This window comes from Portunus trituberculatus, chromosome 17 (assembly GCF_017591435.1).
Source record: "Portunus trituberculatus isolate SZX2019 chromosome 17, ASM1759143v1, whole genome shotgun sequence".
NCBI classification, from domain to species: Eukaryota; Metazoa; Arthropoda; class Malacostraca; order Decapoda; family Portunidae; genus Portunus; species Portunus trituberculatus.
In genome coordinates, this window is record NC_059271.1 from 13,652,692 (window position 1) to 13,674,086 (window position 21,395).

At 39.0% G+C, this 21,395-nt stretch overlaps 1 protein-coding gene and 1 non-coding gene across 10 annotated transcripts in view; one reads left to right on the plus strand and one right to left on the minus strand.

The window, feature by feature from the left end:
• LOC123504736 (SH2 domain-containing protein 3C-like) overlaps window positions 1-21,395 on the plus strand; it is a 315,439-nt gene that overhangs the window by 123,426 nt on the left and 170,618 nt on the right. Inside the window, exon 1 of one of the 9 annotated variants that reach the window (XM_045255502.1) lies at window positions 2,168-2,334. The exons of the other annotated variants lie outside the window; for them this stretch is intronic. The gene's annotated coding sequence lies outside the window, so the exon portion shown is untranslated. Of the gene's footprint in view, window positions 1-2,167; window positions 2,335-21,395 lie in introns of those variants that run through there. 9 annotated transcript variants of the gene reach the window in all.
• Trnav-aac lies at window positions 18,079-18,152 on the minus strand. Its single transcript has one exon. It is a non-coding gene; the product is annotated as a tRNA-Val (tRNA).

Consider the following 21,395-nt stretch of genomic DNA (forward strand, 5'->3'; position numbering starts at 1 on the left):
GTTACTCGTCTGCACGCTAGCCTTGACTTGGACGTGCTGCGGGGGTTCTGTGGGTATGTTGTGGGTTTAAGGTGATGAACGCAGCCTGACCCTCTTGATCCCGCCAGCTGATAGGTCACTTGAGGTTACACCCCTTGGCCCCTGACCTCGTAATGAGAAGAGAGGCAAGTAGAGGGGCAGGGAAAGGAAGGGAGAGGCGGGCAAGAGTGGAGGGAACGGAGGAGAGGGAGAGGAAGAGGCAGTGAGTGTGTGAAGCTGAGAGCATATGGCGTGACCTCAATCTAGTGTTTCGTAATAGTCGTAGGAGTGGTGGTGGTAGTAATAATAGTAATAATGGCTAATTTAATCAATTATATCATTTATTCATTTAACTATGCATATTAACATTCTTTTACCCATTAGTCTAAATATCCATTCATCTATCCAGTACAGACATAATTTTTGTGTTTTCACTTCCGCGTCGTCATGAGTAGCACCAAACAGCTGATCACACAGACACACAGCTGATGCTCCTCCGCACACCACAAGTCTCCCCTTCAAACTTCAAACGGTCTCAAGTACATTTTCCTTCTCTATCGGTTGGAGTTTCATACTAGATTATCTTATTCCTCGCTTTGCTCTCACACCACGACTATTTTTAAAGATCGCACATTTGATTAGCTTAGTAATCATATTGTTTCGTTAGTATATTATAAAAAATGATTATTTTTCTTGAGAAAAAGAAAACACGTGTAACTTTAACTATAGCCTTAAAAAATAGTGTTGCGGTGCAGAGATGGTTCAGAATATAATCCTGTTTCATTTGATGTACCTAGTTGTTAAGAGAAGTTTGTAAAATCTTTAATGACATGTTAAGAATGTCTTTCATTCTGTCTGGTGTGAAACGTTATTCGCGTGTTGTCATTTTGACAACAATATGACAAGGAAGGATTGGAAATTTAGCGTAAACAACAATTTGTAAGGCGAGAAAAAACATAGGTGAAAGTGAAATGTAATCACATATGTTGTTCTATTGTTTCCTCATCTTTTTCATTCATTCAGAGAGAGAGAGAGAGAGAGAGAGAGAGAGAGAGAGAGAGAGAGAGAGAGAGAGAGGGAGAGAAAAAAAAAATGTTGCAAATTTAGTTACCCTCTCCACGCGACAGCTTTAATTTTCTGTTATCTCATAGTTTCCATTTCATGTATAACTTAAACATTTTACCTTAAATCGTACTTAAGCTTCACAATTATATAGAATATGTAAGAAAAAACTGGTGGTTCCTATTCTTATTAAGAGAGAGAGAGAGAGAGAGAGAGAGAGAGAGAGAGAGAGAGAGAGAGAGAGAGAGATTTTTCTGAAAACTATCAGAGAAAAAAAAAAAAAAAATGTTGCAAATTTAGTTACCCTCTCCACGCGACAGCTTTCATTTTCTGTTATCTCATAGTTTCCATTTCATGTATAACTTAAACATTTTACCTTAAATCGTACTTAAGCTTCACAATTATATAGAATATGTAAGAAAAAACTGGTGGTTCCTATTCTTATTATGAGAGAGAGAGAGAGAGAGAGAGAGAGAGAGAGAGATTGTTTCTGAAAACTATCATTGCAACTATCCGTACTAGTAGCCTTTATATAATTCCTGGAACAGTAATAATTCCCATTATGACTCTTACTGAACTGATTCCATTAATCTCTGTCACCTGTCCGTCATATATTATCTATCAGGCCAATAATGTGTCCTTAAAGATACGGGCTATGCAACATTTAATGCTCTCTCTCTCTCTCTCTCTCTCTCTCTCTCTCTCTCTCTCTCTCTCTCAGGGCGGGGCTGTGACAGAGGCATCTCATTGATTCCCCGTTGCCATGACGACCAGACCGCCTGAAGTGGGTGAATTTGGCGGGGAAATAAAGAATCATCAATAACAACTCAAAACTATATTACAAAACAAGTTAAAACACACTTAGAGAGACTGAGGAGTAAATATGAATGTCTTGACCACTTATCATTTTCAATCTTAGTGGATATTCGATTTTTGGGTCAGGAAATAAGCATTCCTTGTGCTCAAATGTGAGTCAGGGAGGGTGTCACGGCGCATATGTCCTGCGCAATGTGTGGTGGAGCCAGAGAGGGCCGCGGGATAGATGTGGGGAGGGACCAAGGGGGGGGAAGGGAGTCTGAGGCATCACCACCAACACCACAACGGGAGTGACGCTTCTCCAAGGGGAAGTGAGGGCGGGAGGAAGTGTGTTTCGTGCCTCTCTCACCGTGTGTGAGTGTGTGTGTGCGTGTGCGTGCGTGCGTGTTTTATATCAGGAGCAGTGACATCGGCGGCGTGTTGGGCTGCTTGAGGCTGGTGAGTATTGGGTTATTGTGATAGTGTTAGTGATGTTTTGTGTGCTTAGGTACTACTGATGGTGTGTGTATGTGTGTTTGGAGGGTTAAAATTAATTTAAGATGCACTGTTTATGTTTGTATGTGCATAATTCTTTGTTTACCATTCATCTATCCATACATGTACTACTAAGGGAGTGAATATGCAAATAAACAAAAATAACAAAATATGAAAACTCTTCGTATGCATGTAGAGAACGAAAAGTTCTCTTCGATTTCATTCGTCTATTTTCAGTTTGTATCGCATTCAAACTTTCGATTTATATTACCGTGAGACTCAGATCAGATGTTTGGGTGTGCCGACACATAACACATTTTGCGGCCATGGCTGTGGTGTGGTGTAGCATGTCCGCCCGCGCGCGCGTTTGTGTGTGTGTGTGTGTGTGTGTGTTAGTTTGTATTATTCGTTAATGAAAAAAACAAAGTTTTTTCCCGTATAATATCAATTGATAAATGTAAGAAAATAGAAAGAATAATCTATACTGCTGCTGCTGCTGCTCCTCCTCCTCCTCCTCCTCCTCCTCCTCCTCCTCCTCTTCCTCTTCCTCTTCCTCCTCCTCTTCCTCCTCCTCCTCCTAATACTACTACTACTACTTCTTCTTTTCCTATTACTACTACTACTACTACTACTACTACTACTACTGCTGCTGCTGCTGCTGCTGCTGCTGCTGCTGCTGCTGCTGCTGCTGCTGCTACTACTACTACTACTACTACTACTACTACTACTACCAGCACCCCACCCTTCTGTGAAACTAGCAAATAAATGCACAATACGAAACTACTCCATAATGCCAACGCCTCCTCTCTCTCCTTCCCTCCCTTACTCTCTCTTATTATGTCCAGAGTGCCGCCTGCCCTCAATCAGTGTCGTTGTTGAGAGAGAGAGAGAGAGAGAGAGAGAGAGAGAGAGAGAGAGCAAGCCTAGCCAGCCCACGGACCACGGATCTGTAAGAACCAATCCCTTGAATAATTCCCTCAACACAGCAGCATAACTCGTAGACAACGCCCAGTTCTATAATTCCCTCCCACGGCCTCCGCATTTATCCTTGAGTATGTTTTTATAATTGTGCTTATGGTCTCAGCTCGTATTTCTCATCAGGACAGAGCAAATTACGCGTGTAACTTTATTACGACTTAATACATGTCAGTTGATATGAAACGGTTGAAAGAAATGCAACGCCATGTAAGAATCGATAAGATACGTCTGTAATGCTTTGTCTACCCTCCCCACCTCCCTGTTGTACTCGCTGCCCCACCTTACCTTAGCAACAAAGAAAAAAAAGTGGAACATACATGAATGAAGGATAAAAGTGCAGGGAAGATAAGAAAAGTAAGAAGAGGAGGAGGAAATGAGAAACGCTGCCAGTAGTCAAATTCGCTCTACTAGATCAACGAAACGACGAACTGACACGAATGAAAGGAAATAAGAACGATGCGCCAGCAGGAGGGCAGTGGGTAGATGAGGAAGTGGAGGAGGAAATAAAAAGGAGCTGGTGGACAGATTGGTCTCTCTCTCTCTCTCTCTCTCTCTCTCTCTCTCTCTGTTTTGTGTGTGTGTGTGTGTGTGTGTGTGTGTGTGTGTGTGTGTGTGTGTGTGTGCGTGCAAGCGCGCAACCCCATTACACACACACACACACACACACACACAGCACGCAATAATTAATGCACACGGGTCTAATCTTCCAAGGGCGCAGCTGTCACGGTCACAATAGACAGACATACCTTCCGTGTTCCTCCTTTCACGTCTTTTCGCATTAATTTATTGTTCTCCATACTTTCACCTCTCTCTCTCTCTCTCTCTCTCTCTCTCTCTCTCTCTCTCTCTCTCTCTCTCTCTCTCTCTTGCCTTCCATACTCTTGCACTCTCTTCTTTTTTTCTTCCCATCCTCTTCCTCTATCCATGAGCTTTCTCCCTCCCTCATTCGTTTCCTAAATATTTAAGTAGTTCTATTTCTTTCGAACTCTTCCAGCAGCTTCTTTCTGTGTATATGCCTTATATCAACATTCAACTCACAATTCTTTTCTTCTATCGATCTTTAATCTATATGTTCTTACGTCTTTCCTCCTTTTCCTTCTCCATTGCCGTTTTTTTCATCTCTGTCGACAATACCCCTGCTCTAACTTTTCTTTCTCTCTCCTTTTATTTCTCCTCCTCTTCCTCCTCTTCCTCCGTCAACCCCCCCCACACCCCCAGAACCAGAATTCCGGATATCTATCTTTAAAAAATATGCCTACACCAGGTCGCCCAAGATGTGCAAATAAGAGTGTGGATTCGACCGCCGGCTTGCTATTATAGGGCTACTAAAGAGAGAGAGAGAGAGAGAGAGAGAGAGAGAGAGAGTAATATAAGGAAAGGTGCTTGGAGTATTTTTTTTTGCTCTCTCTCTCTCTCTCTCTCTCTCTCTCTCTCTCTCTCTCTCTCTCTCTCTCTCTCTCTGACACCTGTTATGTGCATATATGAAAAATAGTCAAGATCACATGCAGAAGCCACACAACTTCTACACTTGCTGGTGTGTGTGTGTGTGTGTGTGTGTGTGTGTGTGTCTTTATAAATGCTCATAAGTTTCAGACAGATGGTCGCGGGTGGCTGAGTGGGTGGTTTACTAGTAGTGCCTTGGTGCGGTTTTTTTTTTTTTACCTTTTCATCCTCTTCCTATTTTTTTTTTCCTTTTTTGTATCTCTATCTCTCGTATTCTTTCCTACATTTTACTTTTTTTTCCACCTTCATGTTTTGCTCTCTCTCTCTCTCTCTCTCTCTCTCTCTCTCTCTCTCTCTCTCTCTCTCTCTCTCTCTCTCTCTCTCTCTCTCTCTCTCTCTCTCTCTCTCTCTCTCTCTCTCTCTCTCTCTCTCTCTCTCTCTCTCTCTCTCTCTCTCTCTCTCTCTCTCTCTCTCTCTGACACCTGTTATGTGCATATATGAAAAATAGTCAAGGTCACATGCAGAAGCCACACAACTTCTACACTGTTGCTGGTGTGTGTGTGTGTGTGTGTGTGTGTGTGTGTGTGTGTCTTTATAAATGTTCATAAGTTTCAGACAGATGGTCGCGGGTGGCTGGGTGGGTGGTTTACTAGTAGTGCCTTGGTGCGGTTTTTTTTTTTTACCTTTCTTCATCCTCTTCCTTTTTTTTCGTCCTTTTTTGTATCTCTATCTCTCGTATTCTTTCCTACATTTTACTTTTTTTTTCCCACCATCACGTTTTGCTCTCTCTCTCTCTCTCTCTCTCTCTCTCTCTCTCTCTCTCTCTCTCTCTCTCTCTCTCTCTCTCTCTCTCTCTCTCTCTCAATACTATGAACAACACTCACCGCATCTGGTAAGTTTCTCCTTCCTCTCTCCCCTCTTTCTCTCTCTCCTCTTTCCCTCTCTTTCATCCTTACCTTGCCTATCACTCTATTTAGTTCTCTCTCTCTCTCTCTCTCTCTCTCTCTCTCTCTCTCTCTCTCTCTCTCTCTCTCTCTCTCTCATGACGTTTTGAAACAATTCCTTCTATTTCCATTATTTATCCCTTGTGTGTGTGTGTGTGTGTGTGTGTGTGTGTGTGTCTGGGTGTGTTTCTTTGTCTGTTTGTCTCTCTAGCATACGGGTTCTCAACTTGGGGTTCGTGAACTCAGAGGGTTTCATAAGATTTCCATGGGTACTTAAATGGCTTATCTAATAATATCCTTTGCAGTATACCACTGCATATTGAGTTGCTGTCAGTCACTAAATTAACTTTCTGTTCGATGTCAGATTACTGGGGGTTGAGGTAGATGGTCCTGTAACTCAGGGGGTTTTTAACGAGAAAAAAGTTTGAGAACCCCTGTTCGAGCAGTATCTCTTAATCGCTCCCCTCTCTGTCCCTCTCTTTTCCCTGCATCACATAATACGCAGAGTGTATTAAATGAATGTGCATCAGGGTCTTGCGTTATGATCAGGTTAAGCTTAGAACAGTGGTTCCCAAACTTTTTCCTGTCATTTCCCCCTCCACCCAGTTCAACCATCCAGATTTCCCCCTTCATGTGTATGAGAGAATGAGCAGTTAAAACACACTGAGACTATTTACTAATTTATTTTTCAAATGTACAATTATAATGATAAACTTATAGTTAGAGTAAAGTGGATAGAGAGCAATTAGTAACAACTAAGCATAGCCATGGAGAGTGGGTAGTAACAAATAAAAGGACTTTTGATTTGACTGAGTTTTTTTTAGTTAGCTTCAAATTTCCCCCAGGGGGAAAATTTCCAGTTTGGGAACCACTGTGACCTAGAGCGTGGGCGTGTTTTGGAAAAGTTGGTGCATAGGGAGGATTTGTTGGTGTATGGGTTAAGGATGTAGATGTACTAAATATGCGGATAAAAGTATTAGTAGGCATGTATAAAGTAAAGGAAAGGTTGGGGAGAGAGAAAGAAGAAAGAGGGTGGTGTGGGAAAACGAGTTTCGTATTAGCTGTGGGGATCGTGAGCGTGTGAGTGAGATATTGGAGTGTGTACCATGACCAATTACCATTAACACCACTTCAATAGCGTATTTCTCTCTCTCTCTCTCTCTCTCTCTCTCTCTCTCTCTCTCTCTCTCTCTCTCTCTCTCTACAACCATACCTCCCTCTCTCCCTTCTTTTCTTCCTTCCTTCCTTCCGTCCTTCCTTCCCTCCCTCCTTCCTCCTCCCTCCCTCCCTCCCTCCCTCCCTTCCTTCTTTCAGTCTTCTTCCCTTCCTTACTCCCCCCTCCCTCTACTGGTAAAATTATCATAATGGCAATCAATACAACACTATTAAGGAATAACAACAACAAGAGAGAGAGAGAGAGAGAGAGAGAGAGAGAGAGAGAGAGAGAGAGAGAGAGAGAGAGAGAGAGAACCCTGTGCATGTTAAACTTAAAGATCTCATGAGTAATGAATGTTTCATCATCAGTTATGAAGCAATGATCATAGTTTTAGGAAATGATAACTCTCTCTCTCTCTCTCTCTCTCTCTCTCTCTCTCTCTCTCTCTCTCTCTCTCTCTCTCTCTCTCTCTCTCTTCATTTTCCACTTTTTCTCTCCTCTCCTCACATCCATCTTTCTTGTCTTCTCTTCCTGACCGTCACTGCGACAGGATGGGCGAGATGTGTATCAGAATGGAGTTTCCTTGGCAGTGAGGAAAGAGGAAGAGTTAAAGGAAACACAACGGAGGAGACAGGAAGGTAGAGAGAGAGAGAGAGAGAGAGAGAGAGAGAGAGAGAGAGAGAGAGAGAGATTGATTGATTGATTGATTGATTGATTGATTCGTAACCTAACTCAACCTAACCTAACCAACTGAATTTAAGAACTAACCTAACCTAATTCCCTAACCCAACCCAATCCAGCCCAGCCTAACTCAACTCAACTCAGCCCAACCTAACCTGAAAACCTTATCACTAAGTCTATTCCACTGATCTAGTATTTTGAACCAGTTCCTCCCAGTATCTGCGTAGATTCGTGGCAAGAGTAGCTTTGCATGTATATATACCTCACAACAGAACAAACAGGTGTTTTACACTACACTGGACTCAAGCCATGACATGACAGGGCAGGGCAGGGCAGGGTTAGGAGACAATAAGGATCTGTGGAGCACCCAAGCAAACAGAGCAGTGCCCTTCATCACCCTGACCCACTGTTACACTTTCACTTCCCAGCACACCCTCTCTGCCCCTCCCACGCCTGTGAGGAAGCATGTGTCGGGTGGGTAGTGCACCACATTGTCTCCTGCATGCCCGCAAAGTATCATACAGCTGACATCCACTAAGGAACGAAAGAATAGCGGAGCTGGAGGATGGAAGATAGAAGATGAGAAAATATTTTAATGAGAGGAGAAAGTGAAAGATATGTTCATATATGTAGAGAGAAAATGAGGGAAATACTGAAATTTGAAAAAGGAGTTATTGGGTGCAATCTAACTCACTTGGGATGAAAATGTTAATTTCATTATTACTATTATTATTATTATTATTATTATTATTATTATTATTATTATTATCATCATCATCATCATCATCATCATCATCATTATTATCATTATTGCTATTTTATATATTTTTTTGTACTTGAAGGAAAGCCAGCATCCCAGAGAGCTATTTTTATCTTACTGAATGTTAAACTGAATCGTGGAATAAAGAAAGTGAAGGAGGATTAGGGGGAGGAGGAGAAAGAAGAGGAACAAAAAATTCCTTGGGATTTGCTTTGTGTTGTTTGTCGAGCTGAGTGAGAGGAGGAGAAGGATAAAGAGAAGAGAGAGAGAGAGAGAGAGAGAGAGAGAGAGAGAGAGTGTGTGTGTGTGTGTGTGTGTGTGTGAAGCAGTGGTAGTGGTAGTAGTACAGGTTAGGGGAGAGAGCGGGGTAGTAGGTACGCAGTTCGTGAGTGTTTTCAGTGTGTGTATCTGAGTGTGTACCCTCAACAGGCCGTTCTTGTATCGCCTCGCCTGCCTGGGTCCGTTTGTTTATTCCTGAGTTCCCACGTGAAAGGTTGAGTTTGTTTCCTGTCAATAATTATGAATGATGGATAACAGAATCCCTGACTAATTAGAGGGCAAAGATAGCACAGTTCACTCTTACATAGATCATTATTCCGAAATGCTTTAGTTTGCTGCTCACTCACCGCGACTGTTTTCAAAGGCCACTAATATAAATAGCTGGGGTGTCAATATTATTTTCTTCTTGATAATATCGAATTCTTGTTAATATGTCACTAGAGCCGTAAAAATATTCTTTAAAACTCGCGTAACTTTAACTAGAGTTCTTTGAAATAGTGGAATTGCGGCGCATTAGAATATGATTGTTACTCATAGATCAGAAGGGAATAAAGGGAAGATATAGAAGAAAGTGAAAATAAAAGGAAAAAAGGAAGGCAGATGAAACAGAGGAGGGAATGAGAGGAATTAATGGAAATGTAAGAGGAAGATTTGAGGAAGGTGAAAGGAAAATATATTCATATAAAGAAAGATTTAAAAAAGGACGATAGAAAATAATTAAGAAATAAGACAAGTCAACAGGAAGTCTGAGATGGAAAAGAAGGGTATTCATAACAATAATTTTCGAAGACTACGTCGATGAGAACAAAACATTAAAAGACCTCATTGAAGTTAAGCTAATGTACTGATAAATTTATTGCCATAAGAACTAAAGAAAAATAATTAATTATATGTGCGTATATTTCTAAGGACAAAGGTCAGAGACCCATCTCTTTGTGCTGAACGCATAACAAAGGTGATAGTGTCTGGCATGGAGGCGTACATTCCTCATTCTTTTTCTCACTTAAACCATCTAAACCTTGGTTTAACACAGCCTGTTCACGTGCTATATATGATAAGAGAGGTTACCCACAAAAGGTATTTCAGCCTTCCATCTCCAATCTCACGCACTTTATATTTCTGCCCGGAATCGTGCCAAGTCTGTTCTTCAATTTGCTAAACACTCCTTCATAAATAGAAAATGTCAAAATCTTTCAAACTCTAACTCCCCATGAGACTTTTGGCATCTGGCCAAAACCATCTCCAATAACTTTACTTCTTCATCTCTCCCTCTTTTATTTCATGCTGATGGCACTGCCATCACATCTGTCTCTAAAGCTGAAGTCTTCTCTCAAACCTTTGCTAACAACTCCACCTTGGATGATTCTAGGCTTGTCCCTCCCTCTCCTCCTGACTATTTCATGCCTTCAATTAAAGTTCTTCGTAATGATTTCTATGCCATCGCTGGCCTAAACCCTGGGAAGGCTTATGGACCTAATGGGTCCCTCCTATTGTTCTCAAAAACTGTGCTTCCGTGCTTGCGTGGCCAAATTCTTTCAACTATGTCTATCGACTTCTACCTTTTCTTCTTGTTGGAAGTTTGCCTACATTCATCCTGTTCCTAAACAGGGTGACAGTTCTAATCACTCGAACTACCATCCTATAGCTTTAATCTCTTCCTTGTCTAAAGTTTTTTAATATATCCTGAATAGGAAGATTTTTTAAACATCTGTCATTTCACAATCTTCTATCTGATCGCCAGTATGGCTTCCGTCAAGGTCGCTCTACTGGTGATCTTCTGGGTTTCCTTACTGAGTCTTGGTCATCCTCTTTTAGAGATGTCGGTGAAACTTTTGCTATCCCGTTAGATATATCAAAAGCTTTTGATAGAGTCTGGCACAAAGTTTTGATTTCAAAACTGCGTCCCACGGTTTCTATAATTTTTTCCGCAACTTTATCTCAAGTTTCTTTTCCTAAATCTATTAACAGTGGTGTTCTTCAGGGTTTTGTCCTGTCATCCACTCTTTCTATTATTCATTGATGATCTTAACCAAATTGTTTGCCCTATCTACTCCTACGTTTTAAGTAAGTAAATGTTTATTGCTAAAAACAATGACAGCACATAACATAATACGTACAGGTACATAGTTTATATATTAGCCATGGTCCGTCGAGCCATAGCTCCTTGACGGACGTTCATCACATTATTATAGGATTAGGTAACAATTCACAACGCCTGAACAAGTTAAGTTGTGAGGAGGAATCAACAAGTACAATAAGAAGAAAAAAATAGAAAATAATAGAAAAAAAATAGAAAGCAAAGACATCATACGATTGTGCAAAACGGAAAGTTACACAAATTTATAAATTCTGTTGAGAGATTAAATAAGCTTTAATATCCTTCTTGAATATTTCAAAAGTATTAGTTGTTGGGAATTTTTTTTTTTTTTTATCAAGAGGCAGACTATTGAAGAGTTTAGGCCCTGAACTAATGATGCTGTTTTTAAACAGTGTAGTTCTAAAAACTGGACAAATTAGATTAATGTTATTATATCTAGTGTTTACAACATTGTCAGTTTACTTGAATATCGTGTTTTGTTTCAGGTTTTTGAAGATTAGCAAATAGCATGACATAAGATATTTATGAATACAAGAAAACTTCATGAACTTTGCCTCAGAGAATATGTGATTAGTGGAATAAATTTTTTTAAGGAAGAAGATGCATCTTAAAATTTAGTTTTGGGCAATGGTTAGTCTGTTAACGAAGGACGGCCATGTGCACGCCCATATCGAGACACAGTACATAAGGTGTGGGTGACAAAGGGTATAATATATGCTGATCATAGCTTCTGTGGTTAAGTTATTGCGAATTCTATACAGGATGCCAATAATCTTTGAAATTTTTAAACATGTCTGATTAGTGTGGTGTTTGAAATTTAAGTTTTGATCAATGGTGACTCCAAGAAATTTAGTGTGGGTGACGTTGTATTATTTGACCATCCAGTAGAACGGGATTTATCGAATGTTTTACTGATCTACTTTGAAAAAATATACAATTTGTTTTTGAAATATTGATTATTAATCTATTTGCATTAACCCATGATTTTATATTGTTTAATTCCGAAGTTAAATTTGAGTGGAGGGAGTCTAGGTTTTTATCCATTTAATTATCCTTTAAATGAAGTGTTGTATCATCAGCATATATTACAAATTCAAATTATTTACTAGCATTAGCAATATCATTGATATATATATATAAGAAAAAGTATCGGTCCGAGAACAGAGCCTTGTGGTGCACCTTTGTCAATGGATCTTAAAGGAGAATAACAATGATTACAGTTCTGGAAAAGCTTTAGTGGTACACCTCTTATTCCTAAATGCTTTTTTTTTCGTAGCAGAATCTCATGATCTAAAGTGTCAAATGCTTTGGATAGATCTATAAATATCCCTACTGCATATTTTTTTCTTCTAAGGCTAAATACTTATTGTTAACGAGTTGAAGTAATGCAGACTCAGTGGATCGGTGTGCTCTGAAGCCATGCTGGTATTCTGTTAAAAGGTTGTTAGCTTCAAGATAATTAGTTAAGCGAAAAGAAATAATCTTCTCAAAAATTTTGTTAAATGCTGGAAGTATAGAAATGGGTCTGTAATTATTTATTTCACATCTGTCACTTGATTTGAAAATAGGAATAACTTTAGCTGTTTTTAATTGGTTTGGAAATTCACCGATTTTTAAAGAGAGATTAATGATATGAATTAAAGGAGTGGATATAAGGTACTTTAATACTTTTGGTGATATATCGTCATAGCCAGGGGTATCAGATTTTAAGGAATTTAGGATTTTTCAACTTCAATTTTATAAGTAGTTGCCAAAAACAGGGAAAAGTAAGGTGAATTACTTAGATAAACTTTGTAGTTACTTTTTTCATTTAAGGCATGTGTATTTTTTAGTAAATGTTCATTGAATTTATTGGCAATGTCATTACAATGTGGCTGTAACTCAATAATGCGCTGAATGTAACCACTGGCTTTTAGGGTCACCTTGGTTACTTTTAAGTTTATTCTTGTAGTATAAGCTTTTTGCACTTCTTAAGGTTGACGTTAGTGTGTTGTGGAAGCATTTATACTGGTCTCTGTAAGTTAATGGCCATTATTTTTGCTAACCTCTCTAAGCGGTGCTTTTCTTTGATGCTGATTTTGAGTGCAGAAGTAATATACGGACTATTTGCATGCTTTTTATTTTGACCGTTATTTCTTATAGGAAAATTTGTTTCAAATAATTCGCTAAATCTATTGAAAAACAAGTTATAAGCCTCTTCAGCGCAAGTTGAGTTTAATATGGAATTCCAGTTAACTAGTGAGAGGTCGTTTGCAAACTTTTCCAGGGATACTTTAGTGTAGTGTCTTTTACTGATGTAATATAGTCTGTGAGTTGTTGAGTCAAGCCTGAATTGTGAAACAGTGGGAAAATGATCGGATATGTCTGTTTGAACAATGTAATTACCGTTATTCTCTTCTGGTTGGTTCGTCCAGATATGGTCAATGAGTGTAGCTGAAGTGCTGGTTACTCTGGTTGGTCTTGTTATTAATGGGTAAAGGGAAAAGGAATACATTAAATTTATAAACTCAAAAACATTATTTTCATTACTTTTCAGTAAATTCAAATAAAAAATCTTCAAAGATGTGTAAGCCATGAAAATTTTGATCAATAACTGAGGAGAGAATATCAGTCATTACATTAAGAAAATTGTGAAAGTTACCACTTGGAGGTCTATATATGCACAAAAAAACATATTTCTTACCAACAATTGTAATTACAACACCTAAAGTTTCAATAGAAGAATTAGAAATTAAAAATTGGTTTTGCACAGTCAGTCGCTACATACATGGCAACACCACCACCGTGAACGTTTCTGGAATTAGTATACATGTGATAACCAGGTAATTCGTACATAGAACACTTATGAGGATCCAATCTAATTTCTGTAAGACCTTTTACATCAAAATAGTTGTCACTGTTATGTAAAACTGTATCCTGGAGAAGCTGGAAATTTTATGGGATAGAACGTATGTTTAAATTGAAAATGGTTATAGTGTTGTTGAACTGTAAGGAGAGGTTATCCAGAAGAGTGTATAGTGTTTGTGGAATTTTAGATAACCCGTTGCGCAAAAGAAATTCATTGATATCTAAGTTACCATTATATTTTTCATTGTCCACAATAAAAGGATTAAATTCTAAGTCTTCAAAATTGTTGATAAGAAACTGGGTTATCAGAAAGGACAGCTTGCAAAGATTCACTATTCAAGGATGCAAATGGTAGTTCGTGATTTAACAAGTAATTGGTTTCCATAAGTACCAATGGAAGACAGTTAATGCAGTAACAAAATTAGTTAACACTTATCTATCGTGGTTTGCGGCCACAGAGCTTCTTGTTCAGCGGTGAAGTTTCGGAGTCAGGTGTAAGTCCATCACCAACAGCCGCCGCGCCATGCTTTCCACGAGGGGTCAAGGCCATGGCTCCGTCATCACCAGCAGGAGCAGTAGGCATAACCAGAGACGTAGAAACATACCTGTTAGGGGCAGGGGAGGCGGTCACTGCTGCAGTACGTTGATGGTACCACCCTACATATTTCCGAGTCTTTTCAAAAACTTCAGGAAGTCAGCAGATCGCGCACTAACTCCATAGAACGCCTGACTTCTGACCTTTCTAAGATTTATGATTGGGACAGAGAAAACTTAATAGTGTTCAATGTCTTAAAAAAAAAAATCAGCTCCTCCATCTATCAACCCTATACTATCTTCCAGACAGTTATCCCCTCTTCTTTAATGACACTCAGGTCCCCATCTTCCACAATGAATATCCTCGGTCTGCCCTTTACTCATAATCTTAACTGAAAACTTCACGTCTCATTTCTTGCTAAAACAGCTTCTATGAAGTTAGTCATTATGAGGCGTCTCCGCCAGTTTTTCTCGCCCCTCCAACTGCTAAGTCTGTACAATAGCCTTATCCGTCCTTGTATGGAGTACTTTTCGGATGTTTGGGGGGATTCCACTTTCACAGTTTTGTTAGATAAGGTGGAATGAAAAGCTTTTCATCTTATCAACTCCCCTCCTCTGACTGACTGTCTTCAGCCTCTTTCTCGCCACCGGAATGTTGCATCTCTTGCTATCTTTTATCGCTATTTTTCATGCTAACTGCTCTACTTATCTTGGTAACTGCATACTTCCCCTCCTCTTTCGGCCTCGCTGCAGAAGGTTTTCCCCTTCCTCTCACCCCTATGCTGTCCAGCTCTTTAATACAAGCGTTAACCGTACTCTCAATCATTCATATCTTTCTCTGCTAAACTCTGGAATTCCCTGCCTGCTGTATTTTCATCTTCCTATGACTTGACTTCTTTAAAGAGGGAGGCTTCAAGACATTTGTCCCTGTCTTTCGGATAACTCTTATTCTCTTTAAGGGAATCCAGTGGACCTTTTTTATATTTTTGATTGCCCTTAGCCATGCAGTTTCACCTCGTGCATGGAAAAAAATCTGCGAGATTTGACAATTTAATTACGATACCTTCGTCTATGACATTAATATATATTACGAAGAAGATTGGTTCTAAGAATGACCCTTGAGGAACACTACTATTTACATTGATCCAGTCTGAAGAATTAGCGTTAATTACTACTCGTTGTTTGTGGTCTGACAGCCAGTACTCTATCAACGCAGCGAGGTTACCTGATACGCCGTGAGATTTAACTTAATGTAGGTGACGTTTATAGGAAACTTTATCAAATGCTTTTTGGATATCAAAATATACTATATCTAGTCCCCTGATATCATCACACATATTATAAACGTTGTAGAAAAAATCCAGTAAAATTGTTAAACATGATAGTTTATTTCGAAATCCATATTGAGAATCCTTTATGATATTGTTACTTTCCAGAAATTTCACCGTTTTATCTCGTATCATTGATTCCATAAGCTTACCTACTACAGACTGGTAATAAGTAAATAGGGATTTATCAACTTTTTACAAAGATAGGTGTAACATTAGCTATTTTTAATTCGTCCGGGAATCGCCGAATGTTTAATGATTTGTTGAATAATATGGATAGAGGCTTGGCAAGCTCGTGTTTAGCCTCATTCAATATTCACGGCAAAATCTCATCTGGTCCTGGTATTTTGTTTATTCTATTTTTCTTAATTGCATCTATAATTTTCTTTTCTTGGAAAGTACATGCGCTCAAAAGATGCATTAGGGTTTGGGTGGGGGAGCAGGTTATCAGAATGTTTATTCTTTAGTGAATACAGATGCAAAGTAACAGTAGTAGTAGTAGTAGTAGTAGTAGTAGTAGTAGTAATAGTAGGAGGAGGAGAAGGAGGAGGGAAAAAATAGAAAAGGGAGAAGAATATGTAAATAAGAGAACAATAGAACAGTAGAAGGAAACTAAAGAAAAAGGAAGATGGAAATGGAGAGAAAAGGAGAAACAAAAGGAAACTAAAAGGGTAACAGGAGAAGGAAGATGTGAAACGAGACGAGAAAGAGAGCGAGGAGATTCCACGGGAAAGTTTTAGAAAAGTAAGAAAAGAGAATGTGAGGAGAAAATAAAAAAGAATAAAGAGAAGAGATGGAATCTGTGGATGAAAGACGTTAATAAAGAAAATAAATAAATAAAAGTAGAAATGAAGAAGGGAAGAGGAAGAAACTGAATAAGAATCAAGGAAGAGAAGTAGAGAAAAGAAAAAAAAAGACACGTTTGGGAGGAAGAAAAATTACAAGAAAGAGAAAAAAAATGTGACAAGGAGAGGCGAAAAACTAAAAGATTAACCAAAGAAAAGAGGAAGAAAAAGAGGGATGGAGAGGAAAGGAAAAAAAATACTGCAGAAGCTTGACCCTGAAAAAGTCAGGAAGTCATGTTTCTTTTAAGAGGAGGCGTTCCTGAAGGAAATTGACCTGTTGGGAAGAGGAAAGCCTAAGAAGACGGGAATATAGAGAAAAAGCTCTCTAAAAAAATTAAAAAGAAAGATGAAAAAAGTAAGAGGAAGAGTGAAAGAAATGGAGAAGAATAGAAAAAAAGGATAGTTAATGAAAGAGTAGAACAAAATTTTAAAAATGAAAGAAAAAGTAGCGGCAAACTAAGAGAAACCTAAGTGAAAGTTGAGGGAAAATAACAGAGAAAATCAATAAAGACCAAAAGAGAAGAAAAAAAAATACTGAAACGGAAAAATAATCAAGAGAAAAACGATGAAGCAGAAGAAAAATAAGAGGAAGTGAATAAAGTAAAATGGAAATAAAACAAACAAAAAAATAGATTAGTTGAAACTAAAGTGAAAGAAAATGAAAAATGAAGAGATGAGTTGGTCTAGGAGAATGTTCGAACCAAAACTGTAAGTCATCTCGTTATTGTTTCAAGATGAGCGTGGTTGTACATGAGTCTGTGAACAGAAACCGAGAAAGAGGGAAATAAGACGGAGGGAGGGAAATACACAGGTGAGAGTTGCTCTTCTCCCTGGATGCAGAAAACTATTATTCTGACCACATCCTCCTCTTGATCCTCCTTCTCTTCCTTTTTTCTTCTTCACCTCGTCGTTGTCATCGTCCTCCTCCTCCTCCTCCTCCTCCTCCTCCTCCTCCTCCTCCTCCTCCTCCTTCTCCTCCTCCTCCTTCTTCTTCTTCTTCTTCTTCTTCTTCTTCTTCTTCTTCTTCTTCTTCTCCTTCTCCTTCTCCTTCTCCTCCTCCTCCTCCTCCTCCTCCTGGTCATCTTAGAACCTTGCAGTACAACGGAAAGGAACTATCTACGTACTGCCAAATTCTTATCTCTCTCTCTCTCTCTCTCTCTCTCTCTCTCTCTCTCTCTCTCTCTCTCTCTCTCTCTCTCTGTTGTTGTTGTTGTTGTTCCTTAATAGTGTTGTTGTTTTTTTTTTCTCTCTTTCATTGATTATTTTTGTGATTTAATTTTGATTATTCACTTCCATTCTCATTTATCATCTTTCTCCTTATCACTCTTCAAGTGAGAAATTTCGTATTAAATGTCCCATTTTCCTTAAGATAGTAGTAGAATTATGTGTCCATATATCTTAAGTTGCTTTCACCCTCCAGTACTTCCTCTTTTATGAGCGAGACAAGAGCGGACAAGTGTATGTGTTTATAAAGTATTGTTGTAATGTTGTTAGTAGTGAAAAATCGGAGTGGAAATATCAAGTACGTAAGAAGAATGTGAATGTGACGGGGTAACTTTGTGTGTGTGTGTGTTTGTTTGTGTGTGTGTTTGTGTAATTCTTTGTTTGATCTGCTGCAGTCTCTGATGAGACAGCCAGACGTTACCCTACGGAACGAGCTCAGAGCTCATTATTTCCGATCTTCGGATAGGCCTGAGACCAGGCACACACCACACAGCGGGACAACAAGGTCACAACTCCTCGATTTACATCCCGTACCTACTCACTGCTAGGTGAACACGGGCTACACGTGAAAGGAGACACACCCAAATATCTCCACCCGGCCGGGGAATCGAACCCCGGTCCTCTGGCTTGTTAAGCCAGCGCTCTAACCACTGAGCTACCGGGCCGTGTGTGTGTGTGTGTGTGTGTGTGTGTTAGGAGGTCTGTGCATATTATGTGTATTTTTTTTTTGGCCATTTAATTTCTTCGTGTGTGTGTGTGTGTATGTGTGTGTGTGTGTGTGTGTGTGTGTGTGTGTGTGTAAAACTACACACATACATATGTACACACACTAATGCAGTACAGCTGAGGAGAGTTAACACATGACACTCAACCAGACCAAGTCTCTCTCTCTCTCTCTCTCTCTCTCTCTCTCTCTCTCTCTCTCTCTCTCTCTCTCTCTCTCTCTCTCTCTCTCTCTCTGTCTGTGTCTGTCTGTCTCTCTCTCTCTCTCTCTCTCTCTCTCTCTCTCTCTCTCTCTCTCTCTCTCTCTCTCTCTCTCTCTCTCTCAACCTTTTGAATATTACCCTTTAAGTTTGACCTTCACCAGTAAGTGGATTTTTTTCTTTTTGTCACATTTACACTAAGTGGTGGTAATAATTCTGTGCTTTATAAGAAAATGTGCTTTTTGTATATAAAGCCTCGTCTCTATCATTTTTATATTTGTTTATTTATTCGTCTTATTGTTATTTAGAAATTAAAGTAAACGTCTAGATTAAAAAAAAATAGTGTAAGTATGAATGTATATTTCATTCAAATGTTTATATTGTTATAGTTTAAAATTTTTGTAAATTGATTGTTTTATTTATTTGTTTATCATTTTTTTTTATTCTTTCTTATAAAGACCTTTTGTAGCTTGGTTTGTTATTGCTTGATTTTCTTTGTTTCTATTTTTCTTGTATTTTTTTTTTATGGTTTACTTTTAAGTGGATAGTGTTTTGAATTGCATAACAATACATGCAGTTAATATATCTGTTTACATTTTGTGAATCTCTCTCTCTCTCTCTCTCTCTCTCTCTCTCTCTGGTGTCACAATATTAATCTTTCTCTTCATAACGAGGAGATTGAAAGCCACGTCACGCCCCTACAGTCCTGGTGATGTGGGGAGTAGGGTATGAAGGAGGGAGATATGATCGTTGCAATTTGGGGTGGGAGGGGAGTAGGGATTGGATAGTGGTACAGAATGAAGGAGGGAATGAGTATAGGAAGGCAATCAGGGGTGTGTTTACTAGTTACATTCTATGGTGTTGCCCAGCGCTCTCACGCCCATGAACACACACACACACACACACGCGGCCCGGTAGCTCAGTGGTTAGAGCGCTGGCTTCACAAGCCAGAGGGCCGGGGTTCGATTCCCCGGCCGGGTGGAGATATTTGGGTGTGTCTCCTTTCACGTGTAGCCCCTGTTCACCTAGCAGTGAGTAGGTACGGGATGTAAATTGAGGAGTTGTGACCTTGTTGTCCCGGTGTGTGGTGTGTGCCTGGTCTCAGGCCTATCCGAAGATCGGAAACAATGAGCTCTGAGCTCGTTCCGTAGGGTAACGTCTGGCTGTCTCGTCAGAGACTGCAGCAGATCAAACAGTGACTTACACGAGAGACACGGTTGAGGGCGGACGCACTGGCGCAGTTCCGACGATCAGCTGATCTTCACTACATACCTGTTGTATAGTATTTACAGTGGCCTGGGCAGGTAGTGTGGACTCATTTTTTTTTTTTTCTTCATGAAATCAATTATTAAGGAATAATGAGTGAAAAAGAGATTCCATCCAAATGCAGACATGAGAATAGAGAAGGGGCTGATGATGACTATGTTGGTGAGGGAGAACGCGTATTCGAAGGGTTCGATACGACGACTACTTCACTACTTAAGAGAGTGTTCAATATTGAATGTAAACTAGATAAACTGATAAAGGAGAAGATGGAAATGAAAGAGAATAAAGAACAGGAAAAGGAGTTTATAAGACTGAGAGAAAGGATAAGAAAAGTGGAAGAAAATGAAGCTAGGCTAAGAGCGGAAAACGAAGAACTAAAAAAGGAAGTAGCTAACTACAAAAAGCAGATGGAAGAAGGACTCGGTAAAGCCGAGAAAGAAAAGGAGAAGCTGAAAGATCTAGTAAACAAGGAAGAGGAAAGAGTACAGAACGTGATTAAAAAAGAAGTACAAGCATGGAGAGTCCAAGATAAGAAAGATAAGGCCGATTTTCAGGAGGTGATTCAAGAACAACTTAAAGAAAAGAAGAAAATATGACAAACAAAATGATAGGAGTCCTCAAGACAAAAGAAAATCTAGTTAGAGAAATTGCAGAAAAAAGAAGAGTGTAGTCGTATTTGGAATAAAAGAAAAAATATAAAATATAGACCAAAAGAGAAAAGAAGAAATGAAATCAGTCAAAGACCTACTGAAGAATCTAAACGACGAAGATAGGCAGAACTTGGAAGAGGAAGTAGAAGAAATAAACAGAATGGGACCATATCAAGAAGGAAAAACGAGACCAATTAAAATACTACTAAAATCACAAGCAGCAACAGAAGAAATATTATATAGAACAACAAAACTTAGAGAAACAGAAGGCTGCAAGGATATCTATATAAAGAAAAATAGAAATGAGGAAGAAAGGAAGAGATACAATGAACTGGCAGCAGCAGTAAGGAAAAAAATAATGAAAGGTCAGAAGAGGAAAAAAAGGCATTTTTTTGGAGAATTCTAGGAGACAGGATAAGGAAATGGTATATAAACGAGAAGGAAGAGAAAAAGTGGAACAAGTTTAACTAAAAATGATAAAGGCAAAAGACTAAAAATGATGTATACGAACATAGACGGGTTTTATCAAGTAAATTAGAATTAAGAGATTACATAAAGAAAGAAAATCCAGATATTGTATGCCTGGTTGAAACAAAACTAAATAAGGCAATCAAAATAGTCTTGGATAATAGGTATAATGTATGGAGAAGAGACAGAGTGGGTAAAGGAGGAGGAGGAGTCATGATAATGTTAAGGAAGGAGATAGTGATAAACCAAGTGGAATGTGGGGAAAGAAAAGCAGAAGTATTGTATGTTAAGATGCATATTAATAAAAAAGAGTTAATCATTGTAACATATGTGCCACCAAAACAAATTCATGGACCAATCAAGAATATAAAGACATGATAGATGACACAATAAGGAGTCTAATGAGAATCGTTAAAGAAAGGAGAAAAGTAAAGGAATTTCAACTGTAAAGAAGTTATGAAAGTGGTATGGGGGAAGAAGCCTGGGGAGAAAGATTCTTGAACCTAATGATAGACAATATGATGGACCAGAGAGTAAAGGAATGCACAAGATTCAGAGGAAACGACGAGCCGGCGAGATTGGACCTAGTTTTTACAAGGGT